The 11,240-nt window shown below is 40.5% G+C and overlaps 2 long non-coding RNA genes across 2 annotated transcripts; one reads left to right on the forward strand and one right to left on the reverse strand.

Annotated features, from left to right (window-relative positions):
* Positions 1-456: 456 nt before the first annotated feature.
* LOC130137070 (uncharacterized) lies at positions 457-2,187 on the forward strand. Its single transcript, XR_008815735.1, has 2 exons — positions 457-694; positions 978-2,187. It is a non-coding gene; the product is annotated as an uncharacterized LOC130137070 (long non-coding RNA).
* Positions 2,188-8,789: 6,602 nt separating this feature from the next.
* On the reverse strand, positions 8,790-11,240 carry LOC130137106 (uncharacterized). Its single transcript, XR_008815755.1, has 2 exons — positions 11,188-11,240; positions 8,790-9,100 (listed from the first exon to the last, which is right to left on the reverse strand). It is a non-coding gene; the product is annotated as an uncharacterized LOC130137106 (long non-coding RNA).

The following is an 11,240-nucleotide window of genomic DNA, read 5'->3' on the forward strand; positions in this document are numbered from 1 at the left end:
CTAAGTTTTGATACCAACAAATATCACATCCCAAATCCAACAAAAATAGGGGATGACACGGCCGTCCTTCCACTTGAAGGACACAATCTCAAACACAACCAACAACCTGTTATAAAAAAGAATAAATCTAATAAAACAACATGTTGGTTACAACATTAGAGTTTCTATAATCGATAAAAAAATAATACAACTCCGACTAACAACTAAACCCAGCAAAGTCCTCTCAATGTAAACTGACCAGTTTCATTGAATTTATCATCCTTAAACGATGGAGAGATCATCAGACACATCAACTATAAGTGAAAAGACTACAGATTACAACATTCAGTAAAAGATTTGGCCAAGTACCCAAGGAAACACAAAAAACAGTGGGAAAAACTAAATAATATAGACAAGAAAGTGGCAGTAGGTCATGCCAGCATACTACCTCAGCGTAAAAAATTACCAAATCGCTCAACAACACCAATGCACAATAAATAACCAGACAAAAGTTCTTCCAATAAGCCAAATTTACCACACTAAATTCAAATAGACTTAGACACCAGGTCAAAACAAATGCATAAATGCAAAAAAAACGTATTTCTGAGTGAAAGTGAGACAAAGTATGTCAAAAGCAAAAAGTCAGTGAAAGAAGTCCACAATAGTTCCATGAAAGGAAAAAAACGGAAGACAAACAAAATATCATTAATAGAAAGTATATAAAATCATAGTACCGAGCCAAAGAAAAATTCTTCATCTAATTCCAAAAAGAAAGTCTCTATTTTGCCAAAGCAAAGAAGAGCCATCCAAAATCAGTTAACAGAAGAATTAAATCAAAAGTCAGATGTGCCAACCAAAACTAAGATTTTCCAAGCATCTATTGTAAGAGCAAAAAGTCATTGAAAGAAGTCCACGATAGTTCCATGAAAGGAAAAAAACGGAAGACAAACAAAATGTCATCAACAGAAAGTATATAAAATCATAGTGCCAAGCCAAAGAAAAGTTCTTCATCCAATTCCAAAAAGAAAGTCTCTATTTTGCCAAAGCACAGAAGAGCCATATCAGTTAACAGAAGAATTAAATCAAAATCAGAAGTGCCAACCAAAACTAAGATTTTCCAAGCATCTATTGTAAGAGCACCATGACGAATAAATCCTACATAAACTATCTACATGATTTACAGACGATCCAATCAGTAGTGGCAGTTCACATATGAAATAAGAATTAAGAGAAGCAAGCCAGAACTAATGTGGACCTCCTGCTTTCCAGACTCGCAAACAATTGCTACAGCCGAAGAAAATCTACAGTTATTGACCTTCCAAAAACAACTGAATACTCAGATAATGCCAAGAATCAAGATCTTGTCCAATCAAATCATTTTTCTAATGTCCAGCTAAAAACAAACCATCGCGGATTGAAGGACACTCCATATCGAAGTTAATTCTGACCTAAACAAAAAAAGAACTGAAAACATCCTCTTTGATGAAAATTGAAGGAACTAGAATCAATAATATTTGAAGCATTCACTGTCCAGAATCCACGAAATGGGAAGTATCAACAATGCTCGAAATTTGTCAGCGATGAAGAATAAACGAAGGAGCTGAGGAACACACAAATCGATGCACCTGGCTACAGATTCGAAATCGGCAAGACAACTGGGAGAGGAGGGACATGCAAATAGCAGGTCCCAGTTTCTTCAAATAAACAGATTCAGAATCAGCAAGACAACCCTCTTCTGCCACTTGTCATCCAAAGAATGATGATCGTCAAGGGAGAGAGTCAGAATTATGTTCAGACTTCAAATTAAAGAGAGGGATTATGAAAGAAGTCAAATACAGACACGAAACTTCTACAGATAGCTCCATCATCATAATCATGTGTCCTAAAGATGTTTCCAAATCTGAACGTTCAAGTAAGCCTCAAGACGGTAGAGTAGCATATGGCCGCAAAACAGTTCACAGTCAGTCAAGATTATATCGTGCTCAGCCAACCTGTCAAGAAAAACCATAGGCAGACAAATTCCCAATAACAGATTCAGGTCCCTTAAGGCGAAGGAGATACAGCAGGACCTCTTCATTGGTACGAATATCTTTAAGTATGACTGGCATCTCAGTTAGTTCTCAATTTTCATTACCTCTTTTGATTGATGACAGCACAAACGATATAGCCTTGCAAGTTAAGCATTAACTAGAAGGAAAATGAGTAAAACGAACAAATACTTAGAAATCAGAATTAGAGATAGCTTTCATATGACTACATGACTCAAGATAGGTAGCAAACTTAATCCAGAACATCCATTTTTTAACAAGAACTAGGTTATTATAGCAAAAGCACGGAAGTTCTCAGAATTGCAACAGGTTGTCATTAGTACATCCAGATGTAATGGCCATTCCGATAACCATGCTGTCAATCTAATTAAAAGCATGATATCAAAATTACTTCCAAGTCCCGCCAATCTGAATAGGATTCTACCAATTGATGCAAAATATCACACCCCCCGAAAAAATTCTGCACTGGCGACACCGACTTCCAGAGTAGAAATTGGAAAAAAAATTATAAAAAAACAAACCAAAAACTTGAACCACAGAGAAAGGGGTCACCATTGTGGGTGCTTAAGACCTAAACCACTCGGGAAATCTCTTCTAGTAGGAGTGTAATATGTCCAGCCACCAGTTCAATGTTCTTAGTGAAGAATCTATAACATGACAAATATGACAAAAGTGCAAATTGGATTTGAAACAAGTGAATATTAAACACTAAACATGACATATAAGACGGTTCACGTTTCTGCAAATTTATCCACCAAGGTAGTAATCAATTGACCGAGTATATCCACATTGACTTTCAAAGTAAGACAGCAATCCAGATAAGACCAGGACTATTGCTTCAGGTATGTACTACCAATGGAGCACATTTATTAAGTGGCACAGTCAGGGAAACAAGATCGCACCAATGAATGATACATATAAAAAAGAACGGACAACTAGAAGGTACTGTAACATTAAACATTATTGATTGTCACAGACGGAGCAAGCATAGACAGCATTTGATCAAGTAAAGTCAACCATGTATCGCAGTCGTTGGCATCATGGAACAAGTTAGAAAATTTGTCAGGCTAGCATCAGCTTTACTGATGTCAGGACAATACAACTATCGCATTACGAGTATATAGCAAGAAAGAACATGATTTCTGCCTGTCACCATCCCTATTATATAGTTGTCCTAAGATCTGCCCGATTATGCTTGATCTATATCCCGCCAAACAACAATTGTCATAGTCGTCCTAATATATAAAATTGCAAATATTTGCTCAACAAAGTAAGAAACTGACAATAAACAGGAACAGCTCTCCATATATCCTGTGCAGGAAGCATGAATTCCTATGCAAGGTCTTAAGAACTTTTAATCCTCGAATTCAACATCAGCTAACTTATGCATAGCTCAAACATCATACGACCTGCCAAAAGAAACAACAGCATACTATCTCAAACAAAGAGCAGGCGTAAAAAAGGTGACAAAAACATCCTAACCATCATCCACATCATGCAAACTCCCCACATTCAAGATTCTTGAAAATATAGTTTTAAAGGTCCAAATCAATGCCAGCTTCCTGAGGAGAAATTGGTTCTGCTTGACAAGTTCTGGAGAGTATGTGGAGAATCCATGTGTAGGGATCAAGCAAACTTGTGGCCAAGTAATTCACAATCTCAATAACAAGATATAAAAGAAATTCATTTTTGAGGCAAATTTAGATCAGGTGAAGATTAAATTAGGAGCATCCAGAAGAGAGAGCTCCCTGAAAGAGTGATTACAGATTGAACCAAACAAATTGAAAGTAGACATGGATAATCTGATCTGCCATAATATTAGTGATTATCTGCAATCAATATCGCAAGTGTAAGGTAGAACCAACTGATAGAGATAAGGAACAAACATAGTCCGACCCTGTCTCTAGTCCCATAAAGTCAAACTCCTAACAATATGTGCCACCTGATGACCAAGTTACCAACAACAAGACTTGGAAGCACAATTCAAAAGCACCCATAGCTTTGGACATACAATTCAATTGTAGTTTATCCAGTGAATTTTGCAGACAAAGATGAGAAACACAACATGATTTGCAGCAAGAAGACTCCAACCTACAAGAGGAGAACTACGCATTCTGCACATCTCCTTTGAACCTTGAAAAAAAAGATATAACCAGATCTATCCAGGGTTCTCATGCTGCTATAGACAATCCATATTAGAAGGATCCAAATGTCAGCTAATGGCTCCAATCCACAAAGAAGACGATTTAGCAACTCAACTAAACATGATTGCAATAGATCGAAACCTTCTGCTTTCACTCACTTCACAAATTGAATTCTTAATCACTGAATCCTATACCATCTTCACTCGACACACTCAGCTGAAGAGACCTCTCCAAACTGGAGCAAACACCTGTCAACGGCTGAATAAATCCATACATTTCATGCGAGCAATTCTATTAATTAAAATAATCAGCGGGAAACTTGAACCTAAATAATGTTGATGAACCTTAAGACATTCATACAGATTCCATCAGGACCTAAATCAATTCTGTTATTGCAATAGACCACCCAGATGCTGCAAAATCCGTGCCTTCAAAGGCAATAACAAATCAAACGAGACTGTTTGATAATTTTAATTAGAAGGCAAATGAACAGAATCCCCCTCGTATAGCGGATGAGAAAAAGATGCATTTAGAACCATAAGTTAGGATATCTGGCAGACAAATCATCAATGACAAAGGATCATGTTGCCAATGGAGATCTTATACATAAATAGATTCAACAGAAATGCTCGATGCATGACATAGATTACGTATACAAATTAATATCACAATCCAAATGTTGCAATATCATAAGAAATCAAAAGGAAAAGTAGAAACTTCCGGCTCAACTTTTCCACTTGAGCAAGTGTGATGTTCTTCATCAATAAAATAGAATATAAATGACGCAGAAGTTGGTCATCCAATCAAAATAGGATAAGAATCAAAAGAGGAAATGGGAAGGTCTTTTCCAGTTGCACCAAATAGAAAGCTTCCAAAAAGAAGAAAACTGAACTCCATGCTCACCAAATATGTGAAAACCTCAAACCAAATTTTGTCCCCTGTATATGACAAACCGAAAGAAAAGAAGAAGGATCAAGAGCACGATTCAGGAACGATGTCTCCTCTGAAGAGTACTCGACAGAGGCTGTCAAGCAAAGAGCAAAACAAGAGAGGAATTGCATGCACAATCAAAGATGCAGCGCGAGACTGTAGGATGAGGACACGCAGGAGAGACTGTTTCCAGGAAGAACACCTGCATTAGATTTTCAATAGCAATGATCTAAAGTGAGCGTACGCGTTGCATAAAAAGAACCATGACCATTCATGCACCGACCAAACTTTGATCTCCAAGGAATGAGAATTGGTTTTCACATCAATCGGGAAATAGCAAGACTGGAGACCAAACTCCATCCAAACGAATAACTGCCTCGAAATGCAGTAGCTTATCTGATTGTCAGAGATCATCAACTCGACATCACAAAAATAACACAACAGACTCACCACTTCTAAAGCCCGGCATAATCATCACCCAAAGACAAAAAACCAATAAATGCCCAGAAGGTTATCAAATTTCAGTCCATCGCCGGTCTAAGATGGTGATCAAAGACTACTACTAGTTCATCATGTCAACCAAAAAACGGCAACAAAACAGATGCTCAGTCCTCCAAAAAGCTCAAACGCTTTGTTTTACGAAACAAACTGACCAGTGTCTCCCTATTCATTGTCCTTAGACAACATCCTCAGACAAGCAGTTCGCTCCAAGGGAAAAAGAATCCGGGGCGAATTCACCAAACAACGAAATCCAGGAGCAGGTCAGAAAACAATCGAACGGAAAAAAAAAATCAACGTTTGATAAACCCACAAACAACCAGAGGAGGAGCTAAACCAGTCAGAACAAGCCGGTAAAACAATAACGTGAAGATCGATCGGTCGAGAAATCAACAGATGATCAAAGGACGAGCTTGTACCAAAGAGGCCAAGCGACGATGCCAAGCGAAACCCTCACAAATCTCCGCAACACGAGTAAACTAAGTTTCTGCAACCAGCTCAGCTGCTTCACAAAATCAGACCGAGAGAAAGCAATCGGGCCCCATCAACAATCGATCAGAAACAGAAACAGAAAGAAGAGACCGATCTTCTCCGAAGAGGATTTCGCAGAGACCCGTCTCACGAGACAGAGAACGAAGGGGGCGGCGGAGAGAGAGAGAGAGAGAGGGAGAGAGAGAGAGAGAGAGAGAGAGAGGAACGCGAGCACAACCAGAAACGCCGGACAAGACTGAAGGATATGAGAAAGAAGCAGGGGAAAGACAGGACGACTGGGTTAGAGGAAGGAGATGCCCGCAACGGTCACATTGCCATCGACACTGGTAACGGTCGTCTTTTTATTTTCTTTTGTGCCATGTAAGTATCTATCTGGCTTTTCTTGTTTGTTTCTTCTTCTTCTTCTTTTTTTCAAATTTTTAATATCTTAAACAAATAACAAAGAATTTGAAAAGTTCGCCTTTTTCATGGTGAAAACCTTTTTAGTCGACATTAAATATTATGTATGATAAAAAAAAAAGCTCCTACTTAACATAATAATTGTTACTTATTTAAATTTAAAATCATTGAATACCAATAATTTTTTTTGTATGATAACATAATAAGTAAAATTATTACTAATTATAAAAAATCATACTATATAAGAGTATATAAATTCTCGAGAAGTATCAAAAGGTCTCTTTAGAAAGAGGCGACTAATTTCACACGAAAAAGTAATGTTAATTAGAGTTATAATTTATTATTAACTTTCCCAATACAATCATCTTTTGGAGGTAACGGCTCTATTTCGAAATAAAAAATAGTCTTATTAAAAAGATGACCGTTGCCAGCGTCTCCTTCCTCTAACAGTCTTACCCCATCGTCTTTCCTCTGCTTCTCATATCCCCCAAGTCTTGCCAGGCGTTTCTGGTTGTGCTCCCGTTCTTCTCTCTCTCTCTATCTCCTGTTCATCCTCTCTTGCGTGACGGGTCACTGCGAAATCCTCGTCGGAGAAGATCAGTCTCTTCTTTCGTTTCTGTTTCCGATCGATTGTTGATGGGCTCGGTTGCTTTCTCTTGGTCTGATCAGTCTCTTCATTCGGTCAGCGAAGGCATTTATTGGTTTTGATTGAAATTTGGTCTTGAGTTCTTTTAACTTTGGGAGATGATCAGGGTCTAGTTCCGGTTCTTCTCAGAAGTGGTGATCTGTTGCGTTATCTTTGTGATGTCGAGTTGATGATCTCTGACAATCAGATAAAGCTACCGCTTTTCGAGACAGTTATTGGTTTGAATGGAGTTTGTTCTTCAGTCCTGTCATTTTTCGATTGATGTGAAAACCAATTCTCTTATGGCAGGTCATATGATGTTTTTGAGCTATGCATAAGTCAGCTAATGTCAAATTTAAGGATAAACGGTTCTCAAGACCTCGCATAGGAATTCACGCTTTCTGCACAGGATGCAAGGAGCTGTTCCTCTTTATTGTCAGTTTCTTACTTTGTCGAGCAAATTTTTTGATTTTATATATTTGGAAAACTACGACAATTGTGATTGGCGGAATATAAATCACATCGTTTGTGTTCACGCTCCTGTTGATTTTCTACGGAACATACATAGTTAAAATTAAATATAAACGCAGCGGAAAGATATAACCATACATGTATCTCCAAAGGTGTTGTTCGTGCGTTTCAATCAAAAATCGGAAGACTATAGGGAGTTAAACGGATTACCTTTCGTAGCATGCTCAAAACGATTTCGGTTCGAATGTTCTTTAGTTCGAGCCCCACAACTGTCGGACCTCTAGTTCAAACACACCACCAATCGCACAACGAACGGAAGGGAGAACTTGCGGGTAATCACCAATAGAATTGTGCTAGCAATCTTGTAGCGACAATTCTCCGCACTCTCGATATTTTAATCACGACGTCGGAAGAGAGAAAAACTATTTTTAAATCTCATGCACACATACCACTCTTACTTGCACTGTTTCTTTTCTGTATTTTCTCAGCAACTGTTGCTGATCACAATTCTATTTGTGCGATCAGCAACAGTTACTGATCGCATGGATACTCACCACACAATCAGCAACCGTCGCTGATCGTGTGTGCATATAGCACACGACCAGCAACGGTTGCTGGTCGTGGATGATGCCCACGGTCAGCAACAGTTGCTGACCGTGGGTGATGCACACGGTCAACTGCTGACCGTGTGCATGCACCAGCATCATCATCATTTTCATTTTTTTTAAATTTTAAATTAAAACACACACGATCAGCAAGGAGCTGATCGTGTGCTGCACACGGTCAACATTTGTTGACCGTGTACACTTTTAATTAATTTGATATTATAAAATTAAGAGTGCAAGATCATTTGGCACATTAACATGTGTCCACTTTAGGTTTGCGTGTGCATCATATGCACGCACGCTCATGACTGAAAATAAAATTAAATTAAATCACATTTAATTTAATTACAATCTCACCAATCAATTGCTATAATTGCAAACATATTTGCAATATTGCATCTTCCGTACAACATCATTCTATATTGGTTATGGTATGTGTCGCGCCCCGAACCCCCGTCGAGCCCGCGACATCCCGCCTCCGGTCGAACAGAGTGCGACGTCCCAGGAATAACGTCGCCGACCCAACGATCCATCAGAGTTAACTCGCGGCGGAAGCAATAAAAAATCCCGGACATTAAAATTGGAGAACACCAGGAAGGAACAAATCGTCAAACCACCAAGCATATATTACACTTCCAAATATTTACATCATCCGCCAATACAAACCACAAAATAATTTATAAGCACACCGAACTATAAACTCCAAACCACCAAAATATCAAGATCAGCTCTCTAGGTCAGCACTATCCAAAAATGGGGCGCATCCTCCTCCCAAAACTATCCCCTACGCCCTCTCGAAGGCGTCCACTCTGACTCACTGTCCTCGGCATCACCACCTCAATCCTCCGCAGCTGTCTGCTCACCTGACGACTCCGAGTCGACCTCAATCTCGACATTCAGGCGGGGGCTCTGAAATGGTTTGGTTGAAACAACCATGAGATCACATCTCAATAAGTCACAACCTAAGCCCCACCTAGGCTATCACGTAATTCCAGACACATCCAAACACGCAACCAAACAACCACACAACCAGCAATCAAACATTCACACACACCTGGACTCTCTGCATATGCACCATGCCCGTTAGCCCACAATCCCAACATACAATTCTTGCACACATGCCATCATACACTTTCCACATATCAATACACACGCCAATCATACCACGGCAGTACATCACAGCTGCGCGCGTGCCTCGATTATAAAGCAAAACCTACTTGGGCACGTCCCATACCATGCCTAGCAGATTTTACCCCATAATCGCGCACTGTATTACGCGATACAAACACACTCGCACACCAACTCACACCACGCGTCACTTTCTCAAACCTCGCACCTCAAGCCAATTCCCGCTCGTTCTCAACCTTTCCACCACTACCGCGCCCGCGTAAAACGCATCAGGCCAACGGTCTTCTGACCTCGTCAGGCATCGACACCCCGTCGGGCCGGGCATCGTCACCTCGTCGGGGACGGCATCGTCCCGCGTAAACGAACACGCCTCGGGACGGAATCCTACACACACTTTCCTTCTACCGCGCCGCGTAAAACGCATCAGCCAACGGTCTTCGACCACGCGAGGCATCGTCACCCCGTCGGGCCGGGCATCGTCACCTCGTCGGGGACGGCATCGTCCCGCGTAAACGTACACGCCTCAGGACGGACCTCACCCCGCGTAAACGTACACGCCTCAGGGTCTCACTTTTCAAACCAATCCTACATTCCAGTACCTTCGTTCCACTCAAACCACATTTGTCACACGGCCACACCTACACACTGCCAAACACGCACACCTCACACACATTTCACAATTTCACATTCTCGTCACACGAACACGCCACCCAATCACACATTCTTGGCACGCGAATACAATACGCGAATGCACTATCACACCACCACATCTCACGGCCAAGCACACACTGCATATCACCAATCCACATTCAGCCCAAGCATAATCCAAATCAGCCCACGATCACAAATCACACAACCACGTACACAATTCAATTCATAGCATAATTCCCACTGATCGATTGCACAATTCAACCCCAATCCAGTCACAACATCACGGTCCTACCCAAGCTTTCTATACCTCAAATTTTCGTCGCCAAATCAGTCCACAACCACCAAATAACCAGTCTCTCAATTCAGCCCCAAACAGCCCCTAAAACAGTCACAAAATCCCCTAAACTGAACCCTAAACAGTGACCGGAATCCCATCAAAATAAATAGTAAACGAACTCCAAAAATTCTAAATTTTGGATATGTCGCAAAACACATCCCGATAAACATTTCTTATGAAGAACACGAAATCCGGTTCAATCTACAACCATGCCTTTTTGTCCCTCAAAATCAGACCAAAATCAGTTCGCTCTAACAGACTATTTTTTCCTCAAAATACATTTATTTCAACACCCAAATCACCTTGAAAAGCTTTGAAATTTTTATATGTTATAGCCACAAATGTCCCCAACAGGTTTTGTGAAGGAAGTATTTTGAAAATAGGCCTGGAAAAATTTATAAAAATTCGAACAGACCCGAAGGTCGTGTGAACAGTAAATCGGGCAGTTTTATTTCGGTCCAAAGATGGACTTCCGAATGACCTCAAATGATTTCCAAAAATTCCCAAATTAAAGTATGTTATACCTCAAGATGTTGGCAACAACTTTCATGAAGAAACCTTCCTCAAATTTGGCACACAAAATTCTCTACAAAAATAGAAAACCGGGTTGGTACAGTAACCGCGAATCCGCGATTCACCCCGAACCTCACGGATTCAAGCCCGAACCGATTTCTACCGAATTCCGACCGCCAAAACTCATTTCCCGACATCTAATCCAACCCGCAACAACCACTAACAGCCATACTCAGCCACCAATAGCCATGATTAACCACCAATAACCATGATCAACACCTTAATCAACCTCTAATCGCCCCAAACCGCACCCAAACGAGTCCGAAAAATACCCGACGTCCTAGGCGAGGTTTAGGGAGCGACTTACCCGAAATCTAGACTAACTCGGCTAGAGCGGCAAGGGGGAACGGCTGGCCGGCG

This window comes from Syzygium oleosum, unplaced genomic scaffold (assembly GCF_021117445.2).
Source record: "Syzygium oleosum isolate NSW1041296 unplaced genomic scaffold, Sole_v2.1 Sole_v2.60, whole genome shotgun sequence".
Classification (NCBI taxonomy): domain Eukaryota; kingdom Viridiplantae; phylum Streptophyta; class Magnoliopsida; order Myrtales; family Myrtaceae; genus Syzygium; species Syzygium oleosum.